Below are 21,906 nucleotides of genomic sequence, written 5' to 3' on the forward strand. Positions count from 1 at the left end.
GTAAACCCAGATTCTGGTTCAGTGGCTGTAGTGCCTCTGGTGTCTGTAGTTTCTCTGGTGTCTGTAGTTTGTCATCTGGTGTCTGCAGTGCCTCTGGTGTATTGGTCTGGTCTAGGGTTACAGTGTAGACTAGCTAGAACACTACACTGCTGGTCAGGAGAACGGACAGGTACTGGCTCTGTGGTCACCCTAAGGCAGGGATTGTTGTTGCCCTTCTTCTTTTGCTCTCTTTAGATTGTCCCCTGAGTTCTCTGTTTCTGTCCTTGGTTCCCCTTGCCTCCTCTGCCTCAGACACCTCTTCTTATCCAATCCGTTCGCTCGGGTTCTGAGAGTGAGAGCGAGAGAGAGAGAGAGGGAATATACATGGATATGTTTAGTACAGCTGTTGTTATCGCAGAGGGAGGGAGAGATAGAAAAAGAGAGAGGGGAATTGGAGAGAGATAGGATAGATAGAGGGAGAGTGGCGAGAGAGAAATAGAGTGAGAGAGAGAGAGACTAGCTGAACAGAGGGCTCTTTGTATCACAAACTGTTGACAGGATTTTATGATCTGAATCACAGTTAAACTGAAACTCAATTTTATCAAAGCCACATGAAAGTATTAACTCTGCAGCATACTGTATACATGCATATTTTCACCTGGAGTCAACTAAAATCACAAACCAGCCTTGCGTTCAACAACCCTGGCTACATTGTGTTGCCAAATTGGTTAGACATTCTAGATTGTCTTTCGGAAGTATGCCATATAACTATCCACTTATGTTTATAAAGTAAATTAAAGTAAAGTAAGTAAAGTACAGAAAAGTACTGAAAAGTACAGTAACGTATGCTGAAGTGAACCCAGCTAGCACAGAACATTCTGAGAACGTTCTCAGAGCTTGGTGAGTCTGAGCGCGTCGTTGCCTATGGTTATTCTGCATACAACCTTCCCAAAACTTTCTGGGAATGGTGCAGGATACTTGCTTGGCTTTGTAACATTCCCAGCACGTTATTTTCTTGGTATTTCATTACTTTAACAGAACGTTTCCTAAAAGTTCAAACATGGTTATATTTACAAATACATTTTGGGTAATGTTCTAGGAGTGTTCTCCGACTGGTTTGACATAGGGAATGTTCTCAAATAGTTCAGAGAACGCTAAGAAACAACATTCTTCTGTGGGAATTTCAGTAGTTCAGCATGACGATTTCTGCAGGTTTCCTCATTGTTCTAATTAAAGTCATGTTCTCAGAACATTAAGAAAACGTTCCATAAAAACCACAAGAAAACATTAGTAACATTCAAAGAACGTTCTAAGAATATTATTTAAAAACATATACATTCCATTCTCAGCGTCAACAAAACTCTATCCTCTTGTAGTGGCGCCGGAGAAGATGGATGTCGTTTTACAGCCCTCTAACCATTTGTACTATTATGTGTGTCCTTTTGCGTTATTTGTAATTTATTCTGTACATAATGTTTCTGGCACCGTCTCTTATGATCAAAAAGAGCTTCTGGATATCAGGACAGCGATTACTCACCTCGTATTGGACGAAGATTTTTTCTTCAACGAGTCGGACGCAAACAATATTCTACAGACACCCGACAAGGCCCAAATCCCCATCATTCGCATGAGAAAGAGACAGAGATATAGTGGACGTAGGTCGGGGTGCCTTGGAAGGATCTGATGGCGAGCGAGTAAACTGCCTCTTCCATCAATTCGATTAGCCAATGTTCCATCATTTGAAAATGAATTGGACGACCTAAGATTAAGGTTATCCTACCAACGGGACATTAAAATTTTTAATATCTTATGTTTCACAGAGTCGTGGCTGAACGACGACATATATACGCTACATCGGCAGGATATAATGGCTGACTCCAGTAAGACAAGGGGTGGCGGTCTGTGTATATTTGTAAACAACAGCTGGTGCATAAAATCTAATACTAAGGAAGTCTTGAGGTTTTGCTCGCCTGAGGTAGAGTATCTCATGATAAGCTGTAGACCACACTATTTACCAAGAGAGTTTTCATCTATATTCTTCGTAGTTGTCTATTTACCTCCACAAACCGATGCTGGCACTAAGATTGCACTCAATGAGCGTTACAAGGCCATAAGTAAGCAGGAAAACGTCCAGAGGCGGCGCTCCTAGTGGCCGGGGACTTTAATGCAGGGAAACTTAAATCCGTTCTACCTCATTTCTACCAGCATGTTAAATGTGCAACCAGAGGGAAAAAAAACTCTAGACCACCTTTACTCCACACAAAGAGACGCGTACAAAGCTCTCCCCCATTTGGCAAATCCGACCATAACTCTACTCCTGATTCCTGCTTACAAGCAAAAACTAAAGCAGGACGCACCAGTGTCTCAGTTAATAAGGAAGTGGTCAGATGACGCAGATGCTAAGCTACAGGACAGATTTGCTAGCACAGACTGGAATACAGTGGGGAAAAAAAGTATTTAGTCAGCCACCAATTGTGCATGTTCTCCCACTTAAAAAGATGAGAGAGGCCTGTAATTTTCATCATAGGTACACGTCAACTATGACAGACAAATTGAGAAAAAAAAATCCAGAACATCACATTGTAGGATTTTTTATGAATTTATTTGCAAATTATGGTGGAAAATAAGTATTTGGTCACCTACAAACAAGCAAGATTTCTGGCTCTCACAGACCTGTAACTTCTTCTTTAAGAGGCTCCTCTGTCCTCCACTCGTTACCTGTATTAATGGCACCTGTTTGAACTTGTTATCAGTATAAAAGACACCTGTCCACAACCTCAAACAGTCACACTCCAAACTCCACTATGGCCAAGACCAAAGAGCTGTCAAAGGACACCAGAAACAAAATTGTAGACCTGCACCAGGCTGGGAAGACTGAATCTGCAATAGGTAAGCAGCTTGGTTTTAAAAAATCAACTGTGGGAGCAATTATTAGGAAATGGAAGACATACAAGACCACTGATAATCTCCCTCGATCTGGGGCTCCACGCAAGATCTCACCCCGTGGGGTCAAAATGATCACAAGAACGGTGAGCAAAAATCCCAGAACCACACGGGGGGACCTAGTGAATGACCTGCAGAGAGCTAGGACCAAAGTAACAAAGCCTACCATCAGTAACACACTACGCCGCCAGGGAATCAAATCCTGCAGTGCCAGACGTGTCCCCCTGCTTAAGCCATTACATGTCCAGGCCCGTCTGAAGTTTGCTAGAGTGCATTTGGATGATCCAGAAGAGGATTGGGAGAATGTCATATGGTCAGATGAAACCAAAATAGAACTTTTTGGTAAAAACTCAACTCGTCGTGTTTGGAGGACAAAGAATGCTGAGTTGCATCCAAATAACACCATACCTACTGTGAAGCATGGGGGTGGAAACATCATGCTTTGGGGCTGTTTTTCTGCAAAGGGACCAGGACGACTGATCCGTGTAAAGGAAAGAATGAATGGGGCCATGTATCGTGAGATTTTGAATGAAAACCTCCTTCCATCAGCAAGGGCATTGAAGATGAAACGTGGCTGGGTCTTTCAGCATGAGAATGATCCCAAACACACCGCCCGGGCAACGAAGGAGTGGCTTCGTAAGAAGCATTTCAAGGTCCTGGAGTGGCCTAGTGTCAAGGTAGATGTAGGTGGGTGTGGGTGGAATCAGGCGCAGGACGCAGTACGTTAGTCCAACAGACTTTAGTGAGGCACAGCAAAACAAACACGAAATAAATGCCCTGAGGCAAAAGCTCCGCACGTAGGCGTAAACACAAGCGCACAAACAGGTGCGACAAAATACTCCAAAACTAAGGAGCAAACTAGCTCAACCGAGCAAACAGTAAATATCCAGCCTACCGGCACGACAGTAAAACAATCACACACAACACCTGACAAACACAACGAGAACTAAATAGGACACTAATGACACTAAATGATAACAGGTGTGACAACAATCAGACAAAAGCAAACGAACATAGAAACATGCAACGGTGGCAGCTAGTATTCCGGAGACGACGAACGCCGAAGCCTGCCCGAGCAAGGAAGAGAGGCAGCCTCGGCCGAAACCGTGACAGTACCCCCTCCTTGACGCGCGGCTCCAGACGTGCGCCGACTCCGGCCTCGGGGACGACCAGGAGGACGCGGAGCAGGATGCGTCGGGTGCCCACGATGGAATTCCGTCAGGAGAGACGGGTCCAAAATGTCTCTCCTCGGCACCCAGCACCGTTCCTCCGGGCCGTACCCCTCCCACTCCACTAGATATTGGAGACCCCCCATCCGACGTCTCGAATCCAAGATGGACCGCACAGAGTACGCCGGTGCCCCCTCGATGTCCAATGGGGGCGGAGGAGTCTCCCTGATCTCACTTTCTTGGAGTGGGCCAGCTACCACCGGCCTGAGAAGAGACACATGGAACGAGGGGTTAATACTTTTATACTCCACAGGCAGTTGTAATTTGTAACACACCTCGTTCAACCTTCTCAGGACTTTAAATGGCCCTACAAACCGCCGACCCAGTTTCCGGCAGGGCAGGCGGAGGGGCAGGTTTCTGGTAGAGAGCCAGACTCGATCACCAGGTGCGTACACCGGTCCCTCACTGCGGTGGAGATCGGCGCTCGCCTTATGACGACGGATGGCCCGCTGCAGGTGGACGTGTGCAGCGTTCCATGTCTCCTCCGAGCGCCGCACCCACTCATCCACCGCAGGAGCCTCGATCTGGCTCTGCTGCCAAGGTGCCAGAACCGGCTGGTAACCTAACACACATTGGAAAGGGGTTAGGTTAGTGGAGGAATGGCGTAGGGAATTCTGGGCCATTTCGGCCCAGGGAACGTACCTTGCCCACTCCTCCGGCCGGTCCTGGCAGTATGTTCTAAGAAACCTACCCACATCCTGGTTCACACGTTCCACCTGCCCATTACTCTCCGGGTGGTAACCCGAGGTGAGGCTCACCGAGACCCCCAACCGCTCCATAAAAGCTCTCCAGACTCTGGAGGTAAATTGGGGACCTCGATCAGACACAATATCCTCGGGTACCCCGTAGTGCCGGAACACATGGGTGAATAGTGCTTCGGCAGTTTGCAGGGCCGTAGGAAGGCCCGGCATGGGGAGCAAACGACAGGCCTTAGAAAACCGGTCCACAACGACCAGTATAGTGGTATTCCCCTGTGAAGGAGGAAGGTCAGTGAGGAAATCCACCGAGAGGTGAGACCATGGTCGTTGTGGAACGGGCAGGGGTAGTAACTTACCCCTAGGCAGATGTCTAGGCGCCTTACACTGGGCGCACACCGAGCAGGAGGAAACATAAACCCTCACATCCCTCGCCAACGTGGGCCACCAGTACTTGGCACTAAGACAGTGCACTGTCCGGCCGATACCAGGGTGTCCAGAGGAGGGTGACGTGTGAGCCCAATAGATCAATCGATCCCGAACCTCGAGCGGAACGTACTTCCGACCCTCCGGACATTGAGGTGGACTAGGGTCGGTGCGTAACGCTCGCTCGAGTTCAGCATCGACCTCCCACACTACCGGTGCCACCAGACAAGACTCCGGCAGTATGGGAGTGGGCTCCACGGACCTCTCCTCCGTGTCATACCGCCGAGACAGTGCGTCTGCCTTACCATTCTGTGACCCAGGGATGTATGTGATCTTAAATGTGAACCGAGTCAAAAACATATTCCACCTCGCCTGGCGAGGGTTCAGCCTCCTCGCTGCCCGGATGTACTCCAGGTTACGGTGGTCCGTCAAAATGAGGAAAGGGTGTTGAGCCCCCTCAAGCCAGTGCCTCCACACCTTTAGGGCCTGTACCACGGCTAACAGCTCCCTGTCCCCTACGTCATAGTTTCGCTCCGCCGGACTGAGCTTCTTGGAATAAAAAGCACAGGGGCGGAGTTTAGGTGGCGCGCCGGACCGTTGCGAAAGCACGGCTCCTATACCGGCCTCTGACGCGTCCACCTCTACCTTAAATGGCAAAGAGGGATCCGGATGCACCAGCACCGGGGCCGAGGTAAACAGGTCCTTCAACCTCCCAAACGCCCTGTCCGCCTCGGCTGACCACTGCAGACGCACCGGACACCCCTTCAAAAGAGACGTTATGGGAGCTGCCACCTGTCCAAAACCCCGGATAAACCTCCGGTAGTAATTCGCAAACCCCAAGAACTGCTGCACCTCCTTCACAGTGGTTGGCGTTTGCCAATTACGCACGGCCGACACCCGGTCTACCTCCATCTTCACCCCTGACGCAGACAACTGATAACCCAAAAAGGAGACCGACTCCTGGAAAAACAGACACTTCTCTGCCTTGACATACAGGTCGTGCTCCAACAGCCTCCGCAACACTCTGCGCACCAGGGCCACATGCTCGACTCGGGTAGGCGAGTACACGAGAATGTCATCTATGTACACGACCACCCCCTGCCCCTGCATGTCCCTGAAGATCTCATCAACGAATGATTGGAAAACTGAAGGAGCGTTCATCAACCCGTATGGCATGACAAGATACTCGTAATGGCCCGAGGTGGTACTAAAGGCTGTCTTCCATTCATCGCCCTCCCTAATGCACACCAAGTTGTACACGCTCCTGAGATCTAATTTAGTGAAGAAACGCGCCCCGTGCAATGACTCCGTCATGGTCGCAATCAGCGGGAGTGGATAACTGTACTTCACCGTGATCTGATTGAGACCACGGTAATCAATGCACGGGCGTAATCCTCCATCCTTTTTCTTCACATAAAAGAAACTCGAGGACGCAGGGGAAGTGGAAGGCCGTATGTATCCTTGTCTCAGAGATTTGTCTATGTACGTCTCCATAGCTCTCTTCTCCTCCTGAGACAGAGGATACACATGGCTCCGTGGGAGCGCAGCTCCTGCCTGGAGGTCTATCGCACAATCTCCCTGCCTATGGGGAGGCAACTGCGTCGCCCTCGACTTACTGAACACAATAGCCAAATCCCCATACTCAGGGGGAACGTGCAATGCGGGCACCTGGTTTGGACTCTCCACCGAGGTAGCCCCTATGGAAACGCCTAAACATCGACCCACACACTGGGCAGACCACTCCATCAGAGCCCTCTCCTGCCACGAAATAGATGGGTTATGGGTACTCAACCAGGGCATGCCCAGCACCACCGGATACGCAGGCGAGTCAATCAGAAATAGCTGGATCATCTCCTGATGACCCCCCTGCGCACACATCCTAAGTGGCGCAGTGACCTCCCTGATCAAGCCCGCACCCAACGGACGGCTATCTAGGGCATGAACGGGAAAGGGAACGTCAACAGGGAGAAGGGGAATCCCTAAGGCTAAACAAAACTTCTTATCAACAAAATTCCCAGCCGCGCCTGAATCTACCAGCGCCTTATGCTGGGAATGAGGTGCTACCTGTGGAAAACGCACAGATATACAGAAATGTGCAACAGAGAGCTCTGGGTGAGTGGGGCGCCTACTCACCTGGAAGGACTCCCCAGTGCGGGACCTGTCGTCCTCTCCCCGAGGAGGCCATCCCCAGCACCTAGCCGCGGTGTGTCCTCCCCGACCACAGTTGGTGCAGGAGATGGACCCCCTCGTAAGCCGACCCCTCCTCTCTCTAGCGCCAGCGCCCCCGAGCTCCATGGGGCACGGCTCGGAGGCGCTGGAGGGTGAAATGGACGGACCCCCCTCGGAACGTCCGCGGGTAGCTAGCAGGGTATCCAGCCTGATGGACATGTCGACCAACTGGTCGAACGAGAGGCTGGTGTCCCTACAGGCCAGCTCCCTACGGACGTCCTCGCGTAGACTACATCTGTAGTGATCGATGAGAGCCCGCTCATTCCACCCTGCATCCGCCGCTAGGGTACGGAACTCCAAGGCGAACCCCTGGGCACTCCTCTTCCCCTGCCTGAGGCCGACCAGACGCTCCCCCGCCGCTTTCCCCTCCGGGGGATGGTCAAACACCGCCCTGAAGCGGCGGGAGAACTCGTCGTAGGTGATGGTGTTAGCGTCGATCCTCCTCCACTCTGCGTTGGCCCATTCCAACGCCTTCCCGGAAAGGCAGGAGATCAGGGCGGACACACTCTCATGTCCCGAGGGCGCCGGGTACACGGTGGCCAGGTAAAGCTCCACCTGGAGAAGGAATCCCTGACACCCGGCCGCGGTCCCATCATAGGCCCTCGGGAGCGAGAGTCGAACTCCTCTGGGTTCCGGAGCGGAAATGGGCTGAGTGGCCGATGGTGCGGGCAGGGAGGATGGCGGTGGAGGAGTCCCTTGGGTCTCCCAGCCTCGGATGGTGGTGATCACCTCCTGCAGTGCGGACCCCATCCGCAGGATCTGGTCATCCTGCTCACGGATCCTGTCCTCCAACGTCGCCTGTGCTGCTGCGGCTCCTGCTGATTCCATCGAGTATGGTGTGTGATTCTGTCAAGGTAGATGTAGGTGGGTGTGGGTGGAATCAGGCGCAGGACGCAGTACGTTAGTCCAACAGACTTTAGTGAGGCACAGCAAAACAAACACGAAATAAATGCCCTGAGGCAAAAGCTCCGCACGTAGGCGTAAACACAAGCGCACAAACAGGTGCGACAAAATACTCCAAAACTAAGGAGCAAACTAGCTCAACCGAGCAAACAGTAAATATCCAGCCTACCGGCACGACAGTAAAACAATCACACACAACACCTGACAAACACAACGAGAACTAAATAGGACACTAATGACACTAAATGATAACAGGTGTGACAACAATCAGACAAAAGCAAACGAACATAGAAACATGCAACGGTGGCAGCTAGTATTCCGGAGACGACGAACGCCGAAGCCTGCCCGAGCAAGGAAGAGAGGCAGCCTCGGCCGAAACCGTGACACCTAGCCAGTCTCCAGATCTCAACCCCATAGAAAATCTTTGGAGGGAGTTGAAAGTCCGTGTTGCCCAGCGACAGCCCCAAAACATCACTGCTCTAGAGGAGATCTGCATGGAGGAATGGGCCAAAATACCAGCAACAGTGTGTGAAAACCTTGTGAAGATTTACAGAAAACGTTTGACCTGTGTCATTGCCAACAAAGGGTATATAACAAAGTATTGAGAAACTTTTGTTATTGACCAAATACTTATTTTCCACCATAATTTGCAAATAAATTCATAAGAAATCCTACAATGTGATTTTCAGGATTTTTTTTCCTCATTTTGTCTGTCATAGTTGACGTGTACCTATGATGAAAATTACAGGCCTCTCTCATCTTTTTAAGTGGGAGAACTTGCACAATTGGTGGCTGACTAAATACTTTTTCTCCCCACTGTATGTTCCGGGATTCTTCCGATAGCATTGAGGAGTACACCACATCAGTCACTGGCTTCATCAATAAGTGCATCGATGACGTCATCCCCACAGTGACCGTACATACATACCCCATCCAGAAGCCATGGATTACAGGCAACATCCGCACTGAGCTAAAGGGTAGAGCTGCCGCTTTCAAGGAGCGGGACTCTAACCCGGATGCTTATAAGAAATCCTGCTATGCCCTCCGACGAACCATCAAACAGGCAAAGAGTCAATACAGGACTAAGATTGAATCGGACTACACCGGCTCTGTTGCTCGTCGGATGTGGCAGGGCTTGAAAACTATTACAGACTACAAAGGGAAGCACAGCCGCGAGCTGCCCAGTGACACAAACCTACCAGACGAGCTAAATCACTTCTATGGTCGCTTCGAGGCAAGCAACACTGAAGCATGCATGAGAGCATCAGCTGTTCCGGATGACTATGTGATCACGCTCTCCATAGCGATGTGAGTAAGACTTTTAAGCAGGTCAACATTCACAAGGCCGCAGGGCCAGACGGATTACCAGGACGTGTACTCCGAGCATGCGCTGACCAACTGGCAAGTGTCTTCACTGATATTTTCAACATGGCCCTGACTGAGTCTGTAATACCAACATGTTTCAAGCAGACCACCATAGTCCCTGTGCCCAAGAACACTAAGATAACCTACCTAAATGACTACCGACCCGTGCTTTGAAAGCCTGGTCATGGCTCACATCAACAGCATTATCCCAGAAACCCTAGACCCACTCCAATTTGCATACCGCCCCAACAGATCCACAGATGATGCAATCTCTATTGCACTCCACACTGCCCTTTCCCACCTGGACAAGAGGAACACCTACGTGAGAATGCTATTCATTGACTACAGCTCAGCATTCAACACCATAGTGCCCTCTAAGCTCATCACTAAGCTAAGGATCCTGGGACTAAACACCTCCCTCTGCAACTGGATCCTGGACTTCCTGACGGGCCGCCCCCAGGTGGTAAGGGTAGGTAACAACACATCTGCCACACTGATCCTCAACACGTGGGCCCCTCAGGGGTGCGTGCTCAGTCCCCTCCTGTACTCCCTGTTCACCCATGACTGCATGGCCAGGCACGACTCCAACACCATCATTAAGTTTGCCGACGACACAACAGTGGTAGGCCTGATCACTGACAACGATGATACAGCCTATAGGGAGGAGGTCAGAGACCTGGCTGTGTGGTGTCAGGATAACAACCTCTCCCTCGACGTGATCAAGACAAAGGAGATGATTGTGGACTACAGGAAAAAAAAGAGGACTGAGCACACCACCATTCTCATGGACGGGGCTGTAGTGGAACAGGTTGAGAGCTTCATGTTCCTTGGGGTCCATATCAGCAACAAACAGACAGTCGTGAAGAGGGCACGTGTCATGTGAATTTCTATCTCTAATTCAACCTAAGCTTGAAACATTACCAGAGGTTGTAAGGCTCTGGTTTTAATCATAAATGATTCAAGGTCCATAACCACGAAGAAGGATTTTTTGTATGTTTATTCATGGAGAGCTCTGGCGCCAAAGACACAAACATATGATTTTATACCTCCTGAACTTGACTCCTCCCACCTTTAGGTGGGTTTTCTAAACAGTTTCCGCCTTCCCCTTCACCCTTGAATGTTTAGTACCGCCCCCTCTGTTAGTGGGTTGACACTACATGATAATTCTAACATTTATACTGTATTTGGGGTGAAATCCTTTAGTCATTATTCTTAAAATCCAAATTAATCTAACAGCACGACAAAGCCTATTCCCCCTCAGGAGACTGAAAAGATTTGGCATGGGTCCTCAGTTCCTCAAAAAGTTCTACAGGTGCACCATCGAGAGCATCCTGACTGGTTGCGTCACCGCCTGGTATGGCAACTGCTCGGCCTCCGACCGCAAGGCACTACAGAGGGTAGTGCGTACGGCCCAGTACATCACTGGGGCCAAGCTTCCTGCCATTCAGGACCTCTATACCAGGCGTTGTGTCAGAGGAAGGCCCTAAAAATGGTCAAAGACTCCAGCCACCCTAGTCAAAGACTGTTCTCTCTGCTACCGCACGGCAAGCGGTACCGGAGCGCCATGTCTAGGTCCAAACGGCTTCTTAACAGCTTCTACCCCCAAGCCATAAGACTCCTGAACAGCTAATCATGGCTACCCGGACTATTTGCATTTTTTACTAATCTATTTTTTACTCCACTTTTTTTTCCTTTTCTTAAAAACGGCATTGTTGGTTAAGGGCTGTAAGTAAGCATTTCACTGTAAGGTCTACACCTGTTGTATTCGGCACGTGGCAAATTCAATTTGATTTGATTTGATTTCTCTTGTTAAGGGAGTTCAGGCATGTTGGCCCCGCCCACTAATTGGCCACACCTGATCTTAATGAGTGCTTGTTTCCTTTGAAATTTGGTCTGTTTGAATAGACTGAAATGAACAGCTTTGTATGAGTAAAAACAATGTCATGCTAACTCCATCCTGGTGGCTCAGTGGACTAATTCATGGATTGAGAACAGAAGATCATAGGTTTTAATCTCACTGACGCCATGCCACAATAAAAAAAATAATGTGTTTGCATGATTAATGCCTAAGCGAATGAATTTCCATGTGTCCTATCTGTGCTTGGAGTTCAAAACAGTTAATAAAAGTATTATTGAAACACTCAGTAAAAGTTAAGGAAGTTATTCAAAACCTTCAAATAACCTATAATTTCCGTTCTCAGAACGTTAATAAAACCTCCCAGGAAAACGGTCAGGGAACCATAGTAAAACGTTCTCAGAACCTCCCTGCAACCTAAAAATGTACATTCCCAGAACAGGCAACATTTCCAGTTCCGTTCTCAGAACGTTTCAGTTTTACCGGTCAGGAAACGTATAGTTTTGTTCCCAGAACCAATGGGAAACCAAAAGCTTACGTTGCCACAACTTCCAAGGAACCAAATGTGCTAGCTGGGAAGTAAAGTGCCCTATATAAAGACCCTCCAGTTTCCGGCAGGGCAGGCGGAGGGGCAGGTTTCTGGTAGAGAGCCAGACTCGATCACCAGGTGCGTACACCGGTCCCTCACTGCGGTGGAGATCGGCGCTCGCCTTATGACGACGGATGGCCCGCTGCAGGTGGACGTGTGCAGCGTTCCATGTCTCCTCCGAGCGCCGCACCCACTCATCCACCGCAGGAGCCTCGATCTGGCTCTGCTGCCAAGGTGCCAGAACCGGCTGGTAACCTAACACACATTGGAAAGGGGTTAGGTTAGTGGAGGAATGGCGTAGGGAATTCTGGGCCATTTCGGCCCAGGGAACGTACCTTGCCCACTCCTCCGGCCGGTCCTGGCAGTATGTTCTAAGAAACCTACCCACATCCTGGTTCACACGTTCCACCTGCCCATTACTCTCCGGGTGGTAACCCGAGGTGAGGCTCACCGAGACCCCCAACCGCTCCATAAAAGCTCTCCAGACTCTGGAGGTAAATTGGGGACCTCGATCAGACACAATATCCTCGGGTACCCCGTAGTGCCGGAACACATGGGTGAATAGTGCTTCGGCAGTTTGCAGGGCCGTAGGAAGGCCCGGCATGGGGAGCAAACGACAGGCCTTAGAAAACCGGTCCACAACGACCAGTATAGTGGTATTCCCCTGTGAAGGAGGAAGGTCAGTGAGGAAATCCACCGAGAGGTGAGACCATGGTCGTTGTGGAACGGGCAGGGGTAGTAACTTACCCCTAGGCAGATGTCTAGGCGCCTTACACTGGGCGCACACCGAGCAGGAGGAAACATAAACCCTCACATCCCTCGCCAACGTGGGCCACCAGTACTTGGCACTAAGACAGTGCACTGTCCGGCCGATACCAGGGTGTCCAGAGGAGGGTGACGTGTGAGCCCAATAGATCAATCGATCCCGAACCTCGAGCGGAACGTACTTCCGACCCTCCGGACATTGAGGTGGACTAGGGTCGGTGCGTAACGCTCGCTCGAGTTCAGCATCGACCTCCCACACTACCGGTGCCACCAGACAAGACTCCGGCAGTATGGGAGTGGGCTCCACGGACCTCTCCTCCGTGTCATACCGCCGAGACAGTGCGTCTGCCTTACCATTCTGTGACCCAGGGATGTATGTGATCTTAAATGTGAACCGAGTCAAAAACATATTCCACCTCGCCTGGCGAGGGTTCAGCCTCCTCGCTGCCCGGATGTACTCCAGGTTACGGTGGTCCGTCAAAATGAGGAAAGGGTGTTGAGCCCCCTCAAGCCAGTGCCTCCACACCTTTAGGGCCTGTACCACGGCTAACAGCTCCCTGTCCCCTACGTCATAGTTTCGCTCCGCCGGACTGAGCTTCTTGGAATAAAAAGCACAGGGGCGGAGTTTAGGTGGCGCGCCGGACCGTTGCGAAAGCACGGCTCCTATACCGGCCTCTGACGCGTCCACCTCTACCTTAAATGGCAAAGAGGGATCCGGATGCACCAGCACCGGGCCGAGGTAAACAGGTCCTTCAACCTCCCAAACGCCCTGTCCGCCTCGGCTGACCACTGCAGACGCACCGGACACCCCTTCAAAAGAGACGTTATGGGAGCTGCCACCTGTCCAAAACCCCGGATAAACCTCCGGTAGTAATTCGCAAACCCCAAGAACTGCTGCACCTCCTTCACAGTGGTTGGCGTTTGCCAATTACGCACGGCCGACACCCGGTCTACCTCCATCTTCACCCCTGACGCAGACAACTGATAACCCAAAAAGGAGACCGACTCCTGGAAAAACAGACACTTCTCTGCCTTGACATACAGGTCGTGCTCCAACAGCCTCCGCAACACTCTGCGCACCAGGGCCACATGCTCGACTCGGGTAGGCGAGTACACGAGAATGTCATCTATGTACACGACCACCCCCTGCCCCTGCATGTCCCTGAAGATCTCATCAACGAATGATTGGAAAACTGAAGGAGCGTTCATCAACCCGTATGGCATGACAAGATACTCGTAATGGCCCGAGGTGGTACTAAAGGCTGTCTTCCATTCATCGCCCTCCCTAATGCACACCAAGTTGTACACGCTCCTGAGATCTAATTTAGTGAAGAAACGCGCCCCGTGCAATGACTCCGTCATGGTCGCAATCAGCGGGAGTGGATAACTGTACTTCACCGTGATCTGATTGAGACCACGGTAATCAATGCACGGGCGTAATCCTCCATCCTTTTTCTTCACATAAAAGAAACTCGAGGACGCAGGGGAAGTGGAAGGCCGTATGTATCCTTGTCTCAGAGATTTGTCTATGTACGTCTCCATAGCTCTCTTCTCCTCCTGAGACAGAGGATACACATGGCTCCGTGGGAGCGCAGCTCCTGCCTGGAGGTCTATCGCACAATCTCCCTGCCTATGGGGAGGCAACTGCGTCGCCCTCGACTTACTGAACACAATAGCCAAATCCCCATACTCAGGGGGAACGTGCAATGCGGGCACCTGGTTTGGACTCTCCACCGAGGTAGCCCCTATGGAAACGCCTAAACATCGACCCACACACTGGGCAGACCACTCCATCAGAGCCCTCTCCTGCCACGAAATAGATGGGTTATGGGTACTCAACCAGGGCATGCCCAGCACCACCGGATACGCAGGCGAGTCAATCAGAAATAGCTGGATCATCTCCTGATGACCCCCCTGCGCACACATCCTAAGTGGCGCAGTGACCTCCCTGATCAAGCCCGCACCCAACGGACGGCTATCTAGGGCATGAACGGGAAAGGGAACGTCAACAGGGAGAAGGGGAATCCCTAAGGCTAAACAAAACTTCTTATCAACAAAATTCCCAGCCGCGCCTGAATCTACCAGCGCCTTATGCTGGGAATGAGGTGCTACCTGTGGAAAACGCACAGATATACAGAAATGTGCAACAGAGAGCTCTGGGTGAGTGGGGCGCCTACTCACCTGGAAGGACTCCCCAGTGCGGGACCTGTCGTCCTCTCCCCGAGGAGGCCATCCCCAGCACCTAGCCGCGGTGTGTCCTCCCCGACCACAGTTGGTGCAGGAGATGGACCCCCTCGTAAGCCGACCCCTCCTCTCTCTAGCGCCAGCGCCCCCGAGCTCCATGGGGCACGGCTCGGAGGCGCTGGAGGGTGAAATGGACGGACCCCCCTCGGAACGTCCGCGGGTAGCTAGCAGGGTATCCAGCCTGATGGACATGTCGACCAACTGGTCGAACGAGAGGCTGGTGTCCCTACAGGCCAGCTCCCTACGGACGTCCTCGCGTAGACTACATCTGTAGTGATCGATGAGAGCCCGCTCATTCCACCCTGCATCCGCCGCTAGGGTACGGAACTCCAAGGCGAACCCCTGGGCACTCCTCTTCCCCTGCCTGAGGCCGACCAGACGCTCCCCCGCCGCTTTCCCCTCCGGGGGATGGTCAAACACCGCCCTGAAGCGGCGGGAGAACTCGTCGTAGGTGATGGTGTTAGCGTCGATCCTCCTCCACTCTGCGTTGGCCCATTCCAACGCCTTCCCGGAAAGGCAGGAGATCAGGGCGGACACACTCTCATGTCCCGAGGGCGCCGGGTACACGGTGGCCAGGTAAAGCTCCACCTGGAGAAGGAATCCCTGACACCCGGCCGCGGTCCCATCATAGGCCCTCGGGAGCGAGAGTCGAACTCCTCTGGGTTCCGGAGCGGAAATGGGCTGAGTGGCCGATGGTGCGGGCAGGGAGGATGGCGGTGGAGGAGTCCCTTGGGTCTCCCAGCCTCGGATGGTGGTGATCACCTCCTGCAGTGCGGACCCCATCCGCAGGATCTGGTCATCCTGCTCACGGATCCTGTCCTCCAACGTCGCCTGTGCTGCTGCGGCTCCTGCTGATTCCATCGAGTATGGTGTGTGATTCTGTCAAGGTAGATGTAGGTGGGTGTGGGTGGAATCAGGCGCAGGACGCAGTACGTTAGTCCAACAGACTTTAGTGAGGCACAGCAAAACAAACACGAAATAAATGCCCTGAGGCAAAAGCTCCGCACGTAGGCGTAAACACAAGCGCACAAACAGGTGCGACAAAATACTCCAAAACTAAGGAGCAAACTAGCTCAACCGAGCAAACAGTAAATATCCAGCCTACCGGCACGACAGTAAAACAATCACACACAACACCTGACAAACACAACGAGAACTAAATAGGACACTAATGACACTAAATGATAACAGGTGTGACAACAATCAGACAAAAGCAAACGAACATAGAAACATGCAACGGTGGCAGCTAGTATTCCGGAGACGACGAACGCCGAAGCCTGCCCGAGCAAGGAAGAGAGGCAGCCTCGGCCGAAACCGTGACACCTAGCCAGTCTCCAGATCTCAACCCCATAGAAAATCTTTGGAGGGAGTTGAAAGTCCGTGTTGCCCAGCGACAGCCCCAAAACATCACTGCTCTAGAGGAGATCTGCATGGAGGAATGGGCCAAAATACCAGCAACAGTGTGTGAAAACCTTGTGAAGATTTACAGAAAACGTTTGACCTGTGTCATTGCCAACAAAGGGTATATAACAAAGTATTGAGAAACTTTTGTTATTGACCAAATACTTATTTTCCACCATAATTTGCAAATAAATTCATAAGAAATCCTACAATGTGATTTTCAGGATTTTTTTTCCTCATTTTGTCTGTCATAGTTGACGTGTACCTATGATGAAAATTACAGGCCTCTCTCATCTTTTTAAGTGGGAGAACTTGCACAATTGGTGGCTGACTAAATACTTTTTCTCCCCACTGTATGTTCCGGGATTCTTCCGATAGCATTGAGGAGTACACCACATCAGTCACTGGCTTCATCAATAAGTGCATCGATGACGTCATCCCCACAGTGACCGTACATACATACCCCATCCAGAAGCCATGGATTACAGGCAACATCCGCACTGAGCTAAAGGGTAGAGCTGCCGCTTTCAAGGAGCGGGACTCTAACCCGGATGCTTATAAGAAATCCTGCTATGCCCTCCGACGAACCATCAAACAGGCAAAGAGTCAATACAGGACTAAGATTGAATCGGACTACACCGGCTCTGTTGCTCGTCGGATGTGGCAGGGCTTGAAAACTATTACAGACTACAAAGGGAAGCACAGCCGCGAGCTGCCCAGTGACACAAACCTACCAGACGAGCTAAATCACTTCTATGGTCGCTTCGAGGCAAGCAACACTGAAGCATGCATGAGAGCATCAGCTGTTCCGGATGACTATGTGATCACGCTCTCCATAGCGATGTGAGTAAGACTTTTAAGCAGGTCAACATTCACAAGGCCGCAGGGCCAGACGGATTACCAGGACGTGTACTCCGAGCATGCGCTGACCAACTGGCAAGTGTCTTCACTGATATTTTCAACATGGCCCTGACTGAGTCTGTAATACCAACATGTTTCAAGCAGACCACCATAGTCCCTGTGCCCAAGAACACTAAGATAACCTACCTAAATGACTACCGACCCGTGCTTTGAAAGGCTGGTCATGGCTCACATCAACAGCATTATCCCAGAAACCCTAGACCCACTCCAATTTGCATACCGCCCCAACAGATCCACAGATGATGCAATCTCTATTGCACTCCACACTGCCCTTTCCCACCTGGACAAGAGGAACACCTACGTGAGAATGCTATTCATTGACTACAGCTCAGCATTCAACACCATAGTGCCCTCTAAGCTCATCACTAAGCTAAGGATCCTGGGACTAAACACCTCCCTCTGCAACTGGATCCTGGACTTCCTGACGGGCCGCCCCCAGGTGGTAAGGGTAGGTAACAACACATCTGCCACACTGATCCTCAACACGTGGGCCCCTCAGGGGTGCGTGCTCAGTCCCCTCCTGTACTCCCTGTTCACCCATGACTGCATGGCCAGGCACGACTCCAACACCATCATTAAGTTTGCCGACGACACAACAGTGGTAGGCCTGATCACTGACAACGATGATACAGCCTATAGGGAGGAGGTCAGAGACCTGGCTGTGTGGTGTCAGGATAACAACCTCTCCCTCGACGTGATCAAGACAAAGGAGATGATTGTGGACTACAGGAAAAAAAAGAGGACTGAGCACACCACCATTCTCATGGACGGGGCTGTAGTGGAACAGGTTGAGAGCTTCATGTTCCTTGGGGTCCATATCAGCAACAAACAGACAGTCGTGAAGAGGGCACGTGTCATGTGAATTTCTATCTCTAATTCAACCTAAGCTTGAAACATTACCAGAGGTTGTAAGGCTCTGGTTTTAATCATAAATGATTCAAGGTCCATAACCACGAAGAAGGATTTTTTGTATGTTTATTCATGGAGAGCTCTGGCGCCAAAGACACAAACATATGATTTTATACCTCCTGAACTTGACTCCTCCCACCTTTAGGTGGGTTTTCTAAACAGTTTCCGCCTTCCCCTTCACCCTTGAATGTTTAGTACCGCCCCCTCTGTTAGTGGGTTGACACTACATGATAATTCTAACATTTATACTGTATTTGGGGTGAAATCCTTTAGTCATTATTCTTAAAATCCAAATTAATCTAACAGCACGACAAAGCCTATTCCCCCTCAGGAGACTGAAAAGATTTGGCATGGGTCCTCAGTTCCTCAAAAAGTTCTACAGGTGCACCATCGAGAGCATCCTGACTGGTTGCGTCACCGCCTGGTATGGCAACTGCTCGGCCTCCGACCGCAAGGCACTACAGAGGGTAGTGCGTACGGCCCAGTACATCACTGGGGCCAAGCTTCCTGCCATTCAGGACCTCTATACCAGGCGTTGTGTCAGAGGAAGGCCCTAAAAATGGTCAAAGACTCCAGCCACCCTAGTCAAAGACTGTTCTCTCTGCTACCGCACGGCAAGCGGTACCGGAGCGCCATGTCTAGGTCCAAACGGCTTCTTAACAGCTTCTACCCCCAAGCCATAAGACTCCTGAACAGCTAATCATGGCTACCCGGACTATTTGCATTTTTTACTAATCTATTTTTTACTCCACTTTTTTTTCCTTTTCTTAAAAACGGCATTGTTGGTTAAGGGCTGTAAGTAAGCATTTCACTGTAAGGTCTACACCTGTTGTATTCGGCACGTGGCAAATTCAATTTGATTTGATTTGATTTCTCTTGTTAAGGGAGTTCAGGCATGTTGGCCCCGCCCACTAATTGGCCACACCTGATCTTAATGAGTGCTTGTTTCCTTTGAAATTTGGTCTGTTTGAATAGACTGAAATGAACAGCTTTGTATGAGTAAAAACAATGTCATGCTAACTCCATCCTGGTGGCTCAGTGGACTAATTCATGGATTGAGAACAGAAGATCATAGGTTTTAATCTCACTGACGCCATGCCACAATAAAAAAAATAATGTGTTTGCATGATTAATGCCTAAGCGAATGAATTTCCATGTGTCCTATCTGTGCTTGGAGTTCAAAACAGTTAATAAAAGTATTATTGAAACACTCAGTAAAAGTTAAGGAAGTTATTCAAAACCTTCAAATAACCTATAATTTCCGTTCTCAGAACGTTAATAAAACCTCCCAGGAAAACGGTCAGGGAACCATAGTAAAACGTTCTCAGAACCTCCCTGCAACCTAAAAATGTACATTCCCAGAACAGGCAACATTTCCAGTTCCGTTCTCAGAACGTTTCAGTTTTACCGGTCAGGAAACGTATAGTTTTGTTCCCAGAACCAATGGGAAACCAAAAGCTTACGTTGCCACAACTTCCAAGGAACCAAATGTGCTAGCTGGGAAGTAAAGTGTAGTAAATAAAGTATTTTATGTTAAAATGTCTCTTACATCTTCCAGCAGTGCAGCAGCTGTTTTCCCTGTGGTCCCTTTGGATTCACGCACACAGACTCACTGGTCCTCTTCACTACCACTCTACAACACACAGAGAGGCACACAGTTAACACACACACAAACACAGGGACACATAGACTTAATCATTACACACATTGTCATTACACAACACGAGGAGGAAACACATGCTTTATCACACACATACACTCATACCCACTAGGCACAGACATCAATTCAACATCTATTCCACGTTGGTTCAAGGGAATTTCATTGAAATGACGTGGAAACAACGTTGATTCCACCAGTGTGTGCCGAGTGGGTAGTTACTTTAAATAGCTTTGAGGTTCAAAACCTTTTACTATACTATAGCTTGTCTGTGTGCGTGCACATGTCTGTATGTCCGGGTGTGGGCCTTTGTGTGTGCATGTGTGGTCTGATACTTACATGATCTGGTCAGTGCTGCAGGTGACGCCTTTGAATGTGACTTTGAGGTCAGACAGTGGTCCCCTGACAGTTGTCTTTGTGTCATAACACTCACACCTCCCTGGAACAAACTGCCCCTCACCTTTACCCACTGTAGAGACGGACACAGAAACAGCAAATGGTGATTCAAGTGAAATTCATTGTGTCATCATATCACACACAGTTTAACCCTCATTACACCACATAGGAAAATAACATTCTATCAGTCTCTCCTGAGTCACACTTCCCGCCCAACTACAGATAGACAAACAGATTAGAGTTTGAGTGCACAGATCTCTAGGCACTATTCAGCCCACAGAGTACAGACCGACAGACAGACAGACTGACTCACAATCACAATGTCGCTTATTCAAACTTTAACCCAACCTGTGTGCACCTGTCCATTTTTGAATGGTTATTACCTGTAAGCAGTAGGCAGTAGAGTGGCAGAGTAGCCAGCAGGCAGACAGAGATGACAGAGTTCATATTGCAACTGAGAACTGAAGTGAGCAGTAGAGCTGCCTGAGCCTCCCTTATGTACCCACACCCACACTCCGCCCCCTAACGCCCCTATCTGGGGTTTTCAAGCATTCACTGCTTATTGGAATTTCCCTTTCTCCCTTTCAACTAAAGTATATATAAGTATGTATAAGCTGGAAGTAGAAGCCTCAGTGTTGTTGTCCAATAGTTTACTCCAATTAGGGGAGGGGTGGTAAATATACAGTACCAGTCAAAAGTTTGGACACACCTACTCATTCAAGGGTTTTTCTTTATTTTTTACTATTTTCTACATTGTATTTTCTACATATGGAATCATGTAGTAACCAAAAAAGTGTTAAACAAATCGAAATATATTTTATATTTGAGATTCTTCAAATAGCCGCCCTTTGCCTTGATAACAGCTTTGCACACTCTTGGCATTCTCTCAACCAGCTTCACCTGGAATGCATTTCCAACAGTCTTGAAGAAGTTCCCACATATGCTGAGCACTTGTTGGCTGCTTTTCCTTCACTCTGCGGTCCGACTCATCCCAAACCATCTCAATTTGGTTGAGGTCGGGGGATTTTATTTTTATTTTTGTATTTCACCTTTATTTAACCAGGTAAGCCAGTTGAGAACAGGTTCTCATTTACAACTGCGACCTGGCCAAGATAAAGCAAAGCAGTGCGATAAAAACAACACAGAGTTACATATGGGGTAAAAAAACATAAAGTCAAAAATACAACAGAAAATATATATACAGTGTGTGCAAATGTAGCAAGTTATGGAGGTAAGGCAATAAATAGGCTATAGTGCAAAATAATTACAATAGTATTAACACTGGAATGCTAGATGTGCAAGAGATTATGTGCAAATAGAGATACTGAGGTGCAAAAGAGCAAAATAAATAACAATATAGGGATGAGGTAGTTGGGTGGGCTAATTTCAGATGGGCTGTG

The 21,906-nt window shown here is 49.7% G+C and overlaps 1 protein-coding gene and 1 pseudogene across 4 annotated transcripts in view; one reads left to right on the top strand and one right to left on the bottom strand.

Annotated features, from left to right (window-relative positions):
* Positions 1-21,906, top strand: part of rassf4a (Ras association domain family member 4a) — a 112,652-nt gene that overhangs the window by 34,904 nt on the left and 55,842 nt on the right. The window lies entirely within an intron of this gene.
* LOC311111028 lies at positions 98-20,953 on the bottom strand (annotated as a pseudogene). Its single transcript, XR_014615915.1, has 4 exons — positions 20,890-20,953; positions 20,450-20,579; positions 20,003-20,086; positions 98-325 (listed from the first exon to the last, which is right to left on the bottom strand). The product of XR_014615915.1 is annotated as an uncharacterized misc_RNA (transcript).

The sequence above is a fragment of the Coregonus lavaretus genome (assembly GCF_964263955.1).
Source record: "Coregonus lavaretus genome assembly, chromosome: 36".
Taxonomy (NCBI): domain Eukaryota; kingdom Metazoa; phylum Chordata; class Actinopteri; order Salmoniformes; family Salmonidae; genus Coregonus; species Coregonus lavaretus.